The sequence below is a fragment of the Erigeron canadensis genome, chromosome 4 (genome assembly GCF_010389155.1).
Source record: "Erigeron canadensis isolate Cc75 chromosome 4, C_canadensis_v1, whole genome shotgun sequence".
NCBI lineage: Eukaryota > Viridiplantae > Streptophyta > Magnoliopsida > Asterales > Asteraceae > Erigeron > Erigeron canadensis.
This window is the reverse complement of record NC_057764.1, coordinates 18,921,427-18,939,866: the sequence shown is the minus strand read 5'-3', so window position 1 is coordinate 18,939,866 and position 18,440 is coordinate 18,921,427. Positions and strand designations below refer to the sequence as shown.

At 34.4% G+C, this 18,440-nt stretch overlaps 1 pseudogene; it reads right to left on the bottom strand.

The window, feature by feature from the left end:
* Positions 1 to 9,795, bottom strand: LOC122598075 (annotated as a pseudogene).
* Between the last annotated feature and the right edge of the window lie 8,645 nt (positions 9,796 to 18,440).

Below are 18,440 nucleotides of genomic sequence, written 5' to 3'. Positions count from 1 at the left end.
TATTCAATTGTACGCAAGTCTTGCATAGGATAGGTAAAATCTTATTCAAACGTTAAATAATAGGATATTGAAAAGCTTTTCTTATGTAGTCAGAATGGTAGGAAGGTAGTGCGATTTGGTTCCAAGAATGCGCGCATTTGTATCTGGGAAATACTCACTTCCTGGCAGTTCAATCACATTTCCTTCACCAGAAACACCAATGGGGTATCGAAGCAAGTGACCAGGCAAATCGTTTTCAAGATTTTTACTGGAATACAGATCCCAGTGTTTGTCAGCTATATGGTTCACTTTTTTCACACAATCAGTGCTCTCGGGATGTTGGAAACTTTCATCAAGCATGCCAAGATGTTCATACCATAGAGCCATACGGAAGCCATAGACTTGACCCCTTGCTGGTGTACTGGTTGCAATATGGTGGGGTTGATAAGCTCCCATGGCTATCTCGGAATCTCTTGCACCATCCATGGATCGCTGGTTGATGTTGGCAGATCCGACAATTATGTATTCATCATCAACTGTAACATCATAGTAGAGAAAACTAAGTCACTAATAAGTTTATAATTTTCTGGCCAAATATTCATTTTGATTTTTCTTGTTATTTCTGATCAAAAGCTGGTAAAGAGCTGTTATAAGAAAACTGTTCATTCAGATGGTAACTTATCTGAGTTCTGACTATATCGAATACTGTATTTTAAATGCACATCCAAAATTTATAGCTGCCTAACTATACCTAAATTAAGGTGATTTATATTGTCACTGGTTCTTTAGATCAGAAATTCACAACAATATTGAATCCAAACACTTCATACAAAACCTTCGGTAGCGGTAGCAAAATGGGCAGGGCAAGCGAGTTTGGAAATGGATAAAACTAGGTAAACTTTTGTTTGGCTGTAAAAGTGGGTTGGGCAGCCAAAATCACATTTGTCTAAAATAATTAGAGCTGTATATAACATTAGTATGTCAAATATGCTTACACGAATTATGCATGTCAATAGTAATCTAGGTCTTAAAGTAAAATGAGCCAATGGGTTTTAATTTGTCAAAACACTCTTTGTGAAACTTCGCACCTTATTTGACAGGATCGATGCATTTGAACCATTTCTTTTTAGCCTAGTTTGTTCTACCTGTTAAAGATAACAATCACCCGAATCCCCATTTATAGTATAATGGGTCAAATTTCCTACTTACAATAGTTCATACTAGAGGTAGTGTAAAAAAAAGACTGGAATATGAGGTTTACCAATCATCATTTTGGCATGCACATAGATCATGAAGCGCCGGGCTTCCTGGGCTTTCTGGTAATTCAAATCAGCTTCAGGTGCATCTGAAGACTCATACTCTCCGCTCCTCTTCACCTCACGATTTCCAAGGCAAAAGAAAGTGAGGTAATCTCTCGGGTCATCCTCAATGCCTTGATCATCTAAGGCCCCAATGATATCTTTATACATCATCTCTATGGTCCTCCTTTGCCAGTCTATTATTGCTTGAACAGAAGCACTCTCTGGGATCCCTTCAGGCCACATGGGGATAACTACATAAACAGTAAACTTTTCTCCATCCTTAATTTTGCTCACAATCTTTAAAGAAAGTTCTTTTGGAATCAAGTGCAATGCACCTACATCCTCAACCTTAATATCATCAGCCTGCCAACCGAACGAGCTTCCAATAAAACACGGGTTTTCAATATATATGAAGTTTTTAGCTCGGCGAATGGCATGAATATAAGCATCTTGAATACTTCGGTCAATTATGTTATCTTCGCCACTTACAAGACCTGATATTGCTGCCTCTTCTGGTGTTTCAGGGAAGCCAAAAGCAGCTCCACCATCAATAGACCGGAAAAGTTGAACATTCCATGATTCTGGATCATCATAGAACATGACTGGAGATGGTGGGATTATGTCATCAAGTTCTCTGATGTTAACTAAAACGTTTTTCCCACCTTGTTTCCTCCATCTTTGTTCAAAGTTATACAAAACATCCCATGCGATCGGCCCTTCAAGTTTTGAATGAATGTCATGCCACGGTTCCCGGGGTCCACCTTTAGTAATGGCAGCCTCTTTAAAATGGGGCTGGTGGAAATCATCATAGTGAGCAGTGTCCAATGTTCTGAACAGAGAATGGATCGGGGTATCATATCTCCCATCACAGAGATCAAGACCACCAACAAAACTCACCACACGCCTTCTTTCTGTGTCCCCGTTTGGCAATGGGGAGTCCACCGCTATAATTTTCTGGTTATGCGTAAAAATTGTAAATGTTTGAAAATCCTTCATGAAACTTCCACCATCATCAGGGTTTCGCGGGCATAGAGTACAATGTACTTCCGAACCTTGGAAAAAGTTTTCAGTGTCTTTATCATGAGTAGCCATTAACCCATCTTTCTTAAGTACACCTACAGAGGTTCGGTCATTCTACACAAGCATAAGAACGTTAAGCCCTTCGCTTGCTTTCCTTTTCAATAGCTCCCCAAGTGTGACATCGCCTCCCTCTTTTTGCCTCCTCGAATCTCTTATTAAAGAGATCTTGGTGTAAACTGACCATCCAGCTATATAAATGAAGTGTTTAGCATTAGTGATTGCATCAAACACATCTTCCCAACATCTATGTGGCTCGTAATATTTGCCATCGGCAAGAGGTATTTTGGGAATGAAATCATCAGGAACATGAGCATCTTGGTACAGGGAAACCCGACATCCTTGTCTCTGAGAGAAGAATGTGTAAGGAACTCCAGGATATTTGAAAGATTTAATTCCATGAGCCCAGTTAGGATCTTGAGTAACATCAAAGTATTGTAGTTTTACATGGATCTTTGAATAGGCTTCTAAAGGGTTTTTGTCTTCCTCCAATATTTCGACCCATCTATCCACCTCTTCTCCCTCTAAAAGATCTTCAACAGGAACGTAACCTCTTCCAATTAAGGTCGCACCAAAGGGATTAACATCATTAACAGTGAATATCACATTAGCAGCTGAGTGAGCGCAGTAAACGTGGAAAGATTCATACCACTTCGGGCTTTCACGTTCGTTGTCTAGCAACCTAGTTCTAGCGACTCTGCATTTGTCTAGATCGATTGTTGCATATATTTTCGAAGTTCCTTTCCGAAAACCAATGTTCTTCTTTAAGTTTGCTTTGAACTGCAAAAGAGATACACCGTTGCTTTAAAAAGGCTTGATCAGGTCTATTCTATATACTTATTTCTATACTATCTTATAATAATTACCACTTTCTCTCCCATAAAAGTTTAAATAGAAAATTACCATTTTACCCTAAATAAATTAATTCACACCATTAATCCATTATATCTAAATTATATCTACTATCACGTTACATCAATTACATTTACATCAATTACAATGATAGTGTATATATATATATATATATATGGGAGCCTTATTTTGACCTTAAGAACTCTTAAATTATGTATTGGATCACATGTTTTTTTTATTCATTCACATGTGAAACGTTATAAAAATACATGTTGTAGAAGAAAGTTTTTTTTAAAACCTTATATATACCCATTTGTTAACATGTGAATGAAAACGTAAACATATTCATTCACAAGTTCACAAAAGGCTATTTTGAAGGTTATTTAAAAAGTTTCTTCTACAACATACTTTTTTATATCATTTCACATGTGAATGAAAAAAAAAACATATGATCCAATACATAATTTGAGAGTTCTCATGGTTCTTACAAAAAAATGATTTTCAAAATAAGGAAAGTCTATATATATATATAAGGTTAGGGTTTATGTGGCTGTTAGACACCTAACTTGGGTGTAGAACCCCTCACATATTGTTTTTTTTTAATCCATAAAAATCATGAAGGCAAGCATTTATATATATATATATATATATATTAAAAAATTAGTATGTGAGGGATTCTATACCCAAGCTTGGATATCTAACAGCCACATACTCCATTATATATATATATATGTGTGTGTGTGTGTGTGTGTGGTTAGAGTTTATGTGGCTATTAGACACCTAACTTGGGTGTAGAACCCCTCATGTCTTGTTTTTTTAATCCATAAAAAGCATGGGGGCCAAGCATTTGTAGATATATTAAAAAAATTAGTATGTGAGAGGTTTCACACCCAAGCTTGGATGTCTAACAGTCACATACTCCATTTTCTCATATATATATATATATATATATGAGTTAAAGTGCGCCGAAATTAACTATGATCAAATGTAAACATATCAGATTGGATATTGTGTGTTAAGAATTTATTAATAATGTTCAAATTATGAGTCGATCAATCAAAAACTTGCACGTGGCGGCTCATATGGGTTGTGAGGTATGTCATATTACATAATTTGGACAATTTATCAAGTTGTTAACATACAACGTAAGTTAGATCATCTATTGCGAGCAGTTGATCCACATCTTTCAGGAAAAAAAAAGCCACTAATCAAATCAAATCTAGTCTATCACATAGGTTATTTTATTTTTCTAAAGTTAATTTCATGGAAAAAAAAAAGTAATATAATAAGAACTTCAAATCAAATCTAGTCTATTACGACTGAAGGTCCACGGACCATGTTTGAACATATCCCACTCGATAATTTACCTTCATAATATGACTTTTGACTTAAAATGATTTTTGACCTAGTTTTTTAAATTTTGAAACCCTATTTTCGGATTTTGGAGTTCAAATGACCAAGAAAGGTTGAATTTAGTTGTAGGACATGTTTAACAATCAAAAATGAAGAATTTGAGCTAAGAACCACTTACCACAACTTCCTTATTTGACCGAATCCGAATTTGAGCTAGATGGGGAGATTTCTTGCACCTTAAGTTCTAAGTTTTTGATATGTTGTAAGAATGATGATATAAATGATGATTTTGTTATTAATTTGCTTGAAGCATCATTAGATGAACTAGGATTTAGAGAGAGGGAGGAGTAAATGTTCTTGCATTTAGTTAGATAGAGAGTGTGTGTGTGAGAAATGAATGGATGGATGGAGATAGGGTAAGAGTTGGGAGTCGATAGGTTTGGGTAATCTTGATGGGTCATGGGTTGGATATAACCCATGGATAGGATCCATGTTCATTTTACTAGTTAATTTAAATGTCATCTAAATGAAAGATCGATTAGCACTAACAAATGAGCTCGACTAGCACACAAGTCTCAAATTAATTAATAAATTGACCCATATGAATACATTGCACTCAATTGAACCTCAAATTGCACTTGAACTACATTGGTTAGCTTAATAATTAGTTAAATTGTACGATCATAGAGTAAAAAATCACGATTGTTACAAAATGGCTACATAACGGTGGTAAAATGAGATTTTTAATAAATGATAGATAGTTAAGAATGATGATTGTGAAAGATAGAATTTTGTAATTGAGATTTGAAAATGAGCCAACTCAAAGAGAATGAATTAGATATGGACATGAATACTAGTGAATCGATAGTATGGCTAAGTGATTTAGCCAATATTGTGAATAAAGTCTTATATGTATATTGTGTTGATTTGCTAGGTTGAAAGCTTTGCAATTGTTGTGGCTACATTTGCTTGTTGGTTGTCGCGAAGGAAGTGAGTAAATTTGCACAACTTTATATGTGCGTTGGGTCGATTACCATATGATGGTGGATTCTCCGTGTGATAGTTGATTCGGCGTTAGGGCCTAACTTTGAGGTCGGGGCCTAAGAACCCTATAGTTGTATTGAAATGAGGCCTAAGAACCTCTTGTGTATTGAGATGAGGCCTAAGAACCTCTTTGATTATTGTTTAGTGTATATTGATCCATGTATGTGTTTGTTAGCGCAAAAGTGAGTATGCAAGTGATGGTATGACGGTACCATTGACTACATGCGATTGTCTTTTGTGTTTTTGCCCTCTTTCTTATATATATTTTTATGCAAGTTTATTCACTAAGCATTCGGTTACTTTTTAGCTGTTTACCATTTTATAGGTGGTTCCGGATAAAGAACTAGCTTTAGTTGATTTAAGTTGTTGACTTCGAAGTGCTAGTTGATTTTGAAGTTATTTTGACCATTCGTGAAGAAATGGTATTCTTTTAATAGAAACTTAAATCATCCTTTCTCATATGGCTCTTGATACAAATCTTGATATTTTGAAGTTTGAAGTCATGAAAATTTGTGCATTATGGTGTTGACCACTAGTCTTGGTAAATTTGGATGTCAAATGTAAGTTATGGAATGTGGGGCAATATGGATAATGTGTCCAACTATGTTATAATGTACATTTTAGTTAATGGAATGTCAAATGTAACTTATGGAATGTGTAGCAATATGGATAATGTGTCCAACTATGTTATAATGTACATTTTAGTTAATGGAATCTTTTGAAACATTTGGTTTTTTTACTTTGCCTTATTTATAGGCATGCAAGCTTGATTTGATATGTTCAAAAATGAGTTATAATGAGTTTTGTTTATTTTAAGACTACTATCTTAGATAAATAATCTTTTTTGACGGTTGTATACTTTAAAACTTTTACCCTATGTAACTAGTCTTCTTTTGTCTACTTTCATTTTTGGTCATATTTTTGGGTCAAATCCTTTTAAGCTTGGTGGTGGTGGCGTAAGTTATTGATATAAAAGGGTTATGTAATTATGTTAATAATTCAAAGTAAATAATGTACATTAATGTTATTAAAACTATTCTATTCATCTTAAGTAGATATTATATGTACCCAGTGTGAAAGATATTTAAAATAGTAAATAAAAAAAGATAAATTTTTAGAATTATTATCAGCTATTTAGTTGAAATTTAAAAACAATCACCCAATAATAATAAACCAACTCCTTAAATTCATTTTTAAAAAAGTAATAGTCTTTGGATGAAAAAGAAGGTGGAATTCTAACCCTTAGATTTCTTTGCTTGCATCATATACCTTTTCTATGGTTATTTCTTAAATTACTAAATACTAAATATATTAAATAGTACTAAATTACATTCCTTTTTGAGATTTAATCATTAACATTCTATTAATAAGAATTTGTATACGTATCAGCCGTATCTTATGTATATGAAAATTTAGAATAGTAATCTATCATATCCATTGATTGATATGCTAAAGAAAAGTTGAATACGAGTATTTATTTATTTAAAATAAAATAAATAGTGTGCTTAATGTGATTATTATATATATTTTTTTGCTATATTTATAATAGAATTAAAAATTAATAATACCTTTTAATCTAGACTAGACTTACCCCGCGCAATGAGGCGGCAGTGGAGTAGTGATCGATGGCGTAGGTGGTGGTGGTGACGGTGGTGGGGGTGGCAGTGTGGACGGTGATGGGACGACGATGGTGGTGAATGCAAAAGTAATTAATGTTAAAGGTGACATTGTAGTTATTTTAAGTATTGGGGGATCTATACTGCAAAGTATTTTATTAAGGGTATTATAGATATATTAGATGGAGATGTTTAAATTAGTGAATAAAGGATAAGGGTATTTTTGATTTTTCAAAGGTAAAGAATTTAAAGAAAAAAAAAGGATGGTTTATTATTAGATAAGGATGTATAAATTTTATACAGTGTTTAATGATATAGCTTATATTAAACATATAGCTATCTCAATGAATTGTTGATAGCTTTTTATTGTTATCAAAAGTTTAAGTTTGTAAAGTATTTTCGAAATTTTACTAAGCAAGTTGAATACTTTTATAATGACTTTTATATTATTTTAGCCTTTTTGTTTATTTATTTAATTTTAGAATTTGGTATACATATAAATAAATCATTATGTTTATTTTAATTATTGTTTATAAATTAAATTATAAAAGCTACTAGAAGTGTCCTAATGCAATTCAGAAGAATTGAATGTGTTCTTAGTTATAGCAATTAAGAACACGCAGTACGGCGACGATAGTGGCAGCGATGACGATTGGTGGCGACGCTGAGTAATAAATGTTAATGATTTAAATTTAATTGATTTAAAACGAGGTAATTTATTATGAGTTGGCGGATAGATGTTGTAAATAACCAATGGGTTGATAGCCTAGTGGTATCCCAGACCTCCAATGCTTGTTCTTTGGGGAACTAGAGTTCGATCCAATGGGGTGCAGATTTACCCCAAATGTCATTCAATGTCATAGATGTCATGTCGTTTGGCGATCTATCCGGTGGTTGTCCCTATGAACTGCCGCGATGACATCCTACCCGGTGGGTGTAAAAGACCACATATGGGGTGAACAGACCACAAAACGAATGTTCAAAAAAATATGTTGTAAATAACTTTATTAAAGATATTTTTGGTAGACCATGTATCTTAAGTAGTGGGTGTGTTGAATGATGAGAGACATTTAAATTATATTAGACTGTAATTTGAGAAAATTGAGGGAGGTTGTTCTTTTATATAAAAGTAAAAATAACGTATATTAAACACATGTATTCTTGAATTATATATTAAATACCTGTAGTTGGCATAGATAATGTTTGAGTTGGATAAGTCAAGTTTGTTATCGGTTAATAAGCAGTTTTAACAGTTTTTTAGAATATATGTGTGAAGTTAAAAGATACTATGGATTATTATTATTGTTATTGTTATTAATATTGTTATCATTATTGATATTATAGTTTCTTAGTCCGTATGGAATGACATATGAACATTCCAAAAAAGTATGATAACCATATATATATATATATATTTGAAAAAGTAATAAGTATCAACGAACCACTTGGTCTTAGATCAAATGACCACCCGGGGCTCTCTTTTGGGGTTATAGGAGGAGATCTTGGCTTGAAGACCAGGAATCGAATCTCAATTCTTCATGTTCTCGGACATTTACCTCTTCGGACGGGTACGATCCGTGTTATTGCACCCTTGGTATCCAAGGGTGCCTTTAGGTTCCACCTTTTAGCATACTGCCCGTTTGGATGTCACTGTTAGAATTCAAACCACTAACCAACTAGCATGCCGTTTTAAAAAAAATAAGTATCAACGGATTTTTTTAGTGTATAAAACAATATGTATTATTAAAGCCATCACATCAAAAAATCAATTAATATAATGATTTATGAATAAAAATTATTATGTCGTTGAAATAAGAGTTATTAATGGATGAAAAACCTAATATAAAATATACTATATAAATGATTATATTTTATTTGTTTATAAGTTATAACATAGAAAGAATAAAGAGTACCATTATTATAAAGATATGGTTAACAAAGTTATTTGAATTTGAGTGGTACTATATTAAACCATTTACGAAGTATTAAACCAAACGTGGTATTTATCAATTATTTGGTCAATGATGTTGACGTCAAGAAAATTTAATGTTTGAGAATAAAAGGTAAAATTTAATTAATTTTTGATATTTTTTCAATTTAGAATTAAAAGTTTTGTTATAATATATACTAAATATTTTTGTTTTGATTTGCAAAAGTCATGAAAAATAGGACTTATGATGGTTGGGTTCACATCGAAATATAAATTAGACTGATTTGGGTTTGAATTAACTCAATGTTGCGTAGTCTTCAGAATGCCATCATTTTAATGTTAAGTTGATTTTAAAATTCTTTTAAGTTGATTTATTATTATCTATTATTTATAGTTATATATGCATAGTATTATAAAACATTAATATGTCATTAGTTATATATGATCACCCGCGTATTACACGGGTTAATAATCGGGTTAATAATCTAGTAAAATAAATGCAATGTCATCGTATAGATATACATAGAGATACCTTTCCAAAGATATTCCTGCCATCACCATACCCAGGAATCTTGTCAACTTCATAGATTGTAGCATGCAGAGTTCCATGTAAGAGAAATTCACAGCTGTGTTTTTCAGACATCTTTTTATCCTTCACCTAAAACGAGATCACGGATTATATTGCAACGTAAATATCCATCACACACAAATGAATATGATAAAATCAAGATCAAGAGGTGTGATTCAATGTGTGAGTTCAGTTTACCTAAAAATTAAATTTATTAAAGTAAATATTTAATTAAGTATTGATCCGAGTATTCTGAGATCGATGGAAAATGAAATTTGCATAAAAATCATGGTTTTGGAGACGATGCGCTGGTAGTTTACTGTAATTGTCAGGGAATTAAGGGTAGTTTTTGCTAATTATAGACAAATCGAAACCTCCTTCAAATTAAGGATCGCTCCGTCCGAGGATTTACTTCCAAAAGTTCGAAAATCCCGAAATTATAGAAATTTAGTTCCAAATCCTTAATTTGAAATCCAACAAACGAAACATCACAAAATTAATTTTGGTTTTAGAAATCTTTTTATGTTCCTACGATTGAATGATGATCTAGCCACAACCTTCCAAAAATATATTTTTCTTTTATTTTAAAAATTATGAGCTACATATAAAAAAAATAAAAATACTAAAGTTTGTATATATATATATATATATATGGAGACAATCAAATTATAATAGTCTTAAAATAAGAACACGGTGTGAACACTTAAAAACTATATTTTGATAGATTAAAAGGTCATAAACTAACATAGTGTATAACTAATTATCATTATTTAAGTGTTTAACAACACATTGATCTATCAAAATCGAGAAGATTTTTTGTTTTGTGTATCCATCTTGGATGCATATTCATCAAAATGAGGCATCCAACAAAAAACGTGATTTTTTCGATTTTGACGGATCAATGTGTTGTTAAACACTTAAATAATGATAATTAGTTATGCACTATGTTAGTTTTATGGACTTTTAATACATCAAAAATGATATTTTTAAGTATTCTCACAGTACCGTTCTTACCGGACTATATATATATATATATTGTGTGTGGAAAGATATGGAGATTTAGATACAGAACGTACATGATAATCAAGTACTATTTTAAGTTCTTCCACGACTTTACCCATTGTTGGTCGTTTGGCACGATCTAGCTGCAAACATTGATATGCTATTGCTGAAAACTTTTCTAAACACCTAGGAGAAATACTATCCTCTAGACCACTGTGAGTAATTGTATGCATTTTCTTTTCTTCATAACATTTTCGTGACAATACCGTCAGAGATCTACGGATATCGTTATAATTTGGTAGTAGACACGGTCTTCCACAGAGAACTTCAAACAAAACTACACCAAAAGAATAAACGTCGGATTCTTTTGTCAAAAAGCCTGTATCCGAATACAAGGGGTCACAATACCCCATTGTACCAACTGGATTTGAAAAGACAAAAGTATGTTTTTGGTTAGCAGGACCGATTTTGGACAAACCAAAGTCCGCTAGCTTAGCTTTCCAATCGTTATCCAGCAATATATTTGCACTTTTGATATCCCTGTGTAACACTCTTTGCTTACTCCAATATGCAGGTTCATGAAGATATTGGAGTCCTGTTGCAGCCCCTAGGCATATGATAAGGCGTTGATGCCAAGAGAGATGGACACTAGAGAGGTATAAGTCGAGACTTTTGTTAGATAGATACTCGTAAACAAGTGAATTCTCACCATCCTCATCACAAAAGCCTAAGAGGGAGACAAGATTTTCATGTTGTTATTTCTTTACCAAACTCAGTGTTTCCTTGTCCACCTGATCTATCTAAACGCTTTACAGCAACCATGGTGGGCATGCCAGATAAGAGAATTTCTCCTTTATAAACATTTCCGAACCCACCATGCCCAATACAGTTGTTTTTACTGAAATTGTTGGTGGCTGATTTTAAAACTGTGAGTGGAATTTTGAGATGTTCGAACTCTTTGATGAAAGACATCATTATTTTACTAATTAGAACAATTGAATGAAGAGAGGGATATAATATGAACCAGTAGCAAATCGACGAAAGAGCTTTACAAGATTAAGAAGTTAAATGTGCTTTCTATCTTGCTCAATGAACACTTATATGATGTATTTGTATATCACAAGGCAGGCGACCGATATTATTTTAGAGCGATAGGTAACTCAGCTTGGCATCATCCCATATGGTTTGTATGCGCATATGTAGGATCTAAGAATCACATTATTTTCCACTTGGTTGTTTATAAGTCAACGTCAACTACAATTAATTAAGAACACGTTATTACATATTAAAGATTAAGAAATTCGGTTTTCCGCTAATATATTCATAAATGTAGTTGTTTGGTTTGAAAGAGTTACTTAATTAACCTATCTACATCTACATGATATACTCCCTCTGTCCCTAAGGGTCTCCTACTTTGAATTTTCAAACTCTAATATTTACAACTTTGATCTTAAATAATTTTATTTGTATTAGATGATACTTGATGAAAGTTATATGAATCGATTTTGTTTTAGACGTGTTTTTTTAATGATATAACTTTTATTAAGTTTTATATATAACAAAAGAATATATTTAAGATCAAAGTTTAAAAATAAAGACTTTGAATATTCAAAGTTGGACACTTCTAATGGGACGGATGAAGTATATAACAAAGTCTTAAATTCTTTTATATGGAAAAATAAAGACCGTTAGATAAGTTCAAAACTTTAGTTTCAATCCTTAGATCAAAATAATTGTATCTTTACCAAATTTATTTTTAAGTAAACACAACATTAATCCTTTTACTTTATTATTTAGACAAAATATAACCTTATGTAATTAAATATATTAATGTATAATAATAATAAGAAGAAATATATATATAGGGGACAGATAAAATGAGTCCACCTGAAAAAAGTCCATGTAACTTACACATGTGTAAGTTAACTCCGACCACCACCATGATTTTCCAGCCCACCACCATGATTTTCCGGTGGGCCCGTCGCTGGAAAGTCTTAGTGTTTTTACAAAAAAGTCTTGTATATCGTAGTAGATAATGATGATGGTGTGTAAGTTACGAAAATCAATGGACTTTTTTTAGCTGGGCTCATTATATCTCACCCACACACATATATATATATATATATGGGGATGAGAATACAAGGCTGTCGGGTATCTAAGCTTAGGTGTGGAACACTCACATATTGTTTTTTTAATCCATAAAAATCATGAGAGCTCATGCATTTATTCATTAAACAATAAATAATAAAATATTAGTATGTGAGGGGTTCCACACCTAAGCTTAGTCGAACAATCTTATATTCCCTTTTCCCTATATATATATATATATATATATTTATATATATACCAGATTTCCTCCATAAATTTTCTGATCTAAATGGTAGAGAAGTTTTCATATTTTTACCCTTTCTTGTTGGAGTTGTTTGGATGGGTGTTCACCCCAAAGTGTTCCCGGACTGCATGCATACATCCGTAAATAACTTAGTGCAACATGGAAAATTTTATTGGTTAAACACAACCCATATGATATTGAGCTTGAGCATTCGGGCATTTTTTTTTTAAGAAATGCTTCTTTATAATTCTAAGGTGGTAGGGCAGCTAGTTTGAGTGGATATATATATATATGTACGTTTATTTTTAGTTTAAAATAAAAATAATATTGTTAAATAGACGAGCATAATATATACCCGTGCATTGTAGCGGAATTTCGTCTTAGCAGTGACAATTTGTTATAAGGGTAGATATGGTAATTTAGTGTTGTAGTGTGTGGAGGGCCTTTTCAGAACCATAAATAAAAATGCTTAATTTCTTAAGATATACCATAAATAAAACCCAAAATGTTTTATAAGATACTAGATTGGTGTCCGCACAATGCAGCGGCGGTAATGGCGATAGTGATGGTGTGGTTATTAACGTAAAAATAATTTCATTGTGGTCGGAGATGTGATGAATTGTTGCATGGTATATGAAAGGGGGGAAGAGGGGGACGAACTTTGAGTTAGAGTTTTTGCTATGTGATTCTGCGTGAGGAGGAGATAGAAGTTGAATTTTTTAAAGACATTTTAGTCATAGTTTATAAAATAAAAATAGGACATATTAAGATGAAGGGTAAATGATGTCATTTCGGGTTCTTAAAATTTATGAGGGGAATGGGGAATTTGTTTTATAAATGAGTATAGACTAAAGATAAATAGCAATTTGGTTATGTCTTATTCAAAAATATTAAAAATAATTAATAAGTTTATCATTTTTATCCCTATCTATAAATATATAAACGAAAATTCTTAACTCCAAAATATAAAAGTTTGAACCCTTAGATGAAGCTTAACTTTTAAATATAACCATTAGATTAGAATGCTGATTTCATATACTTTTTATACCTTTTTTAGATTTAATTTAATATAATAACTTTAAATATGGTCATTAATTATGAAAAAATAATTTTTTACATTTTATGATTATATAAAGTAATTAATTTAATGATAGACATATGGAAAATTGTAAATCCCCTTGAAACGGATCGTTAATAGTTTACTCTAGTTTTCCAGAGGTGCGGAATCCCTCTCTATAACTTGGTGATTCACAACGAAGCCTCTAGATCATCTGCTGCCTCGCAGATCTTCTTCGAGCTAGCGGAACAATCCTTTGACGACTTAACCTACTATACTAGCTCAAAATTTTGACAAATGTTCAACCCTAATCTTTGTTAGGGTTCGGTATTTATAGGAATCGTGCGACATGGGCTTCAGAGAGTCGAGCTCGTATTTCAGACCCAACCCGACATAATTACGAGGTCGTAATTGATGTCTTGCCTCGTAATTGACCCTGCAATTACGAGGTCGCATTTTCTCTAAGAATTACGAGGTCGTAATTCATACTTAGCAAATTTATTACACATTCAATACTTAAACTTAATCTAGTATTCTATGCATAATACAAAGTTCATTAATGACAATCACATTACAAAGACATATTACATTATAAGCCCAAACAATCTAGACTGCTATTGACATAGATGTGCACTTACAGACCCCCCTTTGGCAATAGCTTCTAGACGTTACAATAAATGTCTTCGTCTTGTCTTTGTCATCAATCTACTTCTTTTGCTTTTTCTTGCTCTTGCTCTGCTCCCCCTTAGTTTTAGTCTCATTCTCAAAGTCTGAATCTGACTCTGACTCTGAAGGAGTATGAATTAACCCTAACCTTTCCTTCATTTGATCCCTCGGAGATCCTGGAACATAATAATAATCAGCGATCTCTGCCCTAGCTCTCATATGAGCCTGTGGATCATAACCTAATCTCTTATCTAGTCTGTGCACGATCAAAGGATGCAAACCCGACTCTGTAGAAGTATTGGTAGTAGAATCGGTCTTGGTCGACTCATTATATATCTTGAGCACTAGCATCTTCATCATCAAGAGTAACACCTTTAGATTGCTCTACCAAACCCTTACCCTTTTGTAATCGATCAACGTCAACATCTTCTATAAGGAGTTTGGTTTGAGGTGCCTCAAGCTCAACTACTATGTTTATCTCTGTAGACATCAGTTCTTGAGCTTGTGGAGCTTCTGAGGTAGCCTTGCCAGCAACACTAGCTTGGCTAGACTCTCCTTGAATCTATGTTTAGAACACAGAACTCCCTCCTATCTCTTTAGTAGCTTTGGCTGCATCTGGATCTTCATTATGATCATCATGCCCTGCCTTAGCCAGCTCATCACCTCTGCAACCTAAGTTGTCTCTTTCAGCTCTAACCTTGAGATAGTTGTCGATGAGCTCATGCAGTTTTTCTTCTGAGATCTTGACTCCCTTCTTTAACGCATCTGCCATCCGAACAACCTTCTAATCTAGAGCCAAATACTTCTTGTACATGTTAGACACAACAACCTCTGCCTTGTTAAGCCTATTAGTAAGCTCTACAGTTTTGGCAGCTTCATTCTTGAAGTTCTCAGACAAACTATGGATCAAGCTTCACATCTCAAACATGTCTCTGTCATGTTGATCTTTCTGCTCAGACAATTATCTCTACAAACCAGCAATATCTTGAGTAGCTTCTTCCGTTGTCTGTGGTTGTCTTGTCTCTTGTACAACAACAGGTACACTTTGTGAGACACCGGCAGCAGAAGTTTCTTGTGCCCTAACAAGTCTTGTTCTTTTCGGTACTGGCTGCTCTGGTTCCTAATCTTCATCACCAGTCTCTCTTGCTCTTCTTCTTTTTCCTTGAGTGGCCTCTGTAGGTATAGGAACCATTTTAGATCCAACTCTGATGAATGCATGAGATCTATAAGGATCCTCATCACCATCACTGCTGGAATCATCATCATCTGAATGCTTAGAAGGCTCTCTGTCAGCTTCAACTTCAATAGCAGCCTTTCCTCTACCTCCAGCCTCACCAACTGATCTACTAGCCTGACCGGCTCCTGACCCACTACCTTCACCAGCACCTGACCCACTAGCTCTAGTTGCTTCAGAACCATCTGCAACTTCAGCTACATAGTCATCTATGTCTCGGTCAAGGTCGGCATCCTCTAGGTCTTGAGCATTAGCATTATACTTCTGCACTTATGCAATGTCACCTTCTGGATCAGCCATTTGCTCCAAAATATCATCTACAATCTCAGGATTGGCTCCAGCTTGATCAATCACATCATTTGCAACCTGTACAATGACTTTAGGCTCATTCGGCACATCACCTTCAACTACAACATCATGCAACTGCTCTGGAAGTTCAACATCCCCAGCAGCTTCACCATCTTTTGGCTGAGGTCCTTCATACACTGAGATGACCTCATCAGCCTGTGACATGAAGTTGGCATTGATGATCACACCGAATAATGCAACATCTTGTGCATTTGGATCATTCTGGTATCGAGAAACAAACTCATCATAACCACGGCTGATGATCGAACTCACTTGCTTCACTTCCCTTCCAGCAGGTAGATTCGGAAGTCGAGCATTGATTATCATCATCACGAAACTAGGAAACATCAAAAATCTCCTCCCGCGGCTGTGATCTGTTTCCTCATCTCATCGAAGAAGAATTTAGAGAAACTATACGGCTTATTAAAAACAAAGCCAACCATCTGTGCTTGGGCTTCCTGGTTCAATGTATCAAAACCAGTCTTCTTATTGCTCAAACTGTCATTAACTACGTGAGCAAGATACCTCCACCTGCCATAAAAACCCTTCTTAAATAGAGTTCTACTAGCTAGGTCACCTGCAAACCCCATCCTTCGGAAAGCACCTTGAATGACTTCATGTCGGAACTTGGTGAGACCAGTCGCACCACCTTCTTGGTCATTATGCTACTGTTCTCTTTGATTCTGGAGCTTTTTATAGTTTTGTCGCGACTAGTTTCGTTCCTTTATTGAGTGCTAAGCCGAGCCCTATGTATTTATGTTTTGACGTAGAAATGGCTAATGGTGGGTTAGTCAGATTAGACCAGGTCATCCGTTCGTGCACACTAGTTCTTAATAATCATGCTTTCTTTATTGACTTAGTACCTTTTAAAATGGGAAGTTTTGACGTTATTGTTGGTATGGACTAGATGTCTTCGGTCGATGCAACGATTCTTTGTAGTGAAAAAATTGTTAGAATTCCCTTACCAAATGGCGAGATACTAGAAGTTCAGGGCGAGGTGTCTGATTCTTTTGAGGGTCGTGTCATGAGTGCGTCTGCTAAAGAGGTTAGCTTGATTGATGTCCCCGTCGTTCGGGACTATTAGGATGTCTTCCCTAATGATTTACCTGGCTTACCTCCGTCTCGACAACTTGATTTTTGCATTAGTCTCGTTCCTAATGCAGCTCCTGTAGCAAAATCTCCTTATAGATTAGCAACAACTGAATTACAGGAATTGGCCACGCAATTAAAAGAACTTCAGGACAAAGGATTCATTAGACCTAGCCAGTCACCGTGGGGAGCACCTGTTTTATTCGTCAAAAAGAAGGATGGCTCTTTTCACATGTGTATCGACTACCGTGAGTTGAATAAGTTAACAGTAAAGAATCGTTATCCTCTTCCTAGGATTGATGCTCTATTCGATCAACTTCAAGGTGCGAAGTGTTTCTCAAAAATTGACTTACGTTCAGGGTATCATCAACTGCGTGTACACGAGGACGATATACCAATGACTGCTTTTAGGACAAGATATGGACATTTTGAGTTCACAGTGATGCCTTTTGGATTGACCAACGCTCCAACAGTATTCATGGATTTGATGAATAGAGTGTGTCGACCGTATGTGGATAAGTTTGTAATTGTGTTCATCGACGACATCCTAATTTACTCAAAGACAAAGGAAGAACATGTTGAACATCTGAGAAAAGTACTGGAATTACTGAGAAAGGAAAAACTGTATGGAAAATTTTCTAAATGTGAGTTTTGGCTTGATGAGGTACACTTTCTGGGACATGTCATGAGCAAGGATTGAATACACGTGGATCCTAGCAAGATTGATTCAGTCAAGAAATAGAGAACACCAGAGACACCGACTGAAGTCAGACAATTTCTTGGACTGGCTGGCTACTATAGAAAGTTCATCGAGAATTTCTCTAAGATTGCGTTGCCGCTTACGCAATTAACTCAGAAGGATAGGCCGTATGTCTGGGTGAAAAACAAGAGGCAGCGTTTCAAATCTTGAAAGATAAGCTATGTAATGCGTCGATTTTGAGTCTGCCTGAAGGATCTGATGACTTTGTAGTGTATTGCGATGCATCGGGTCA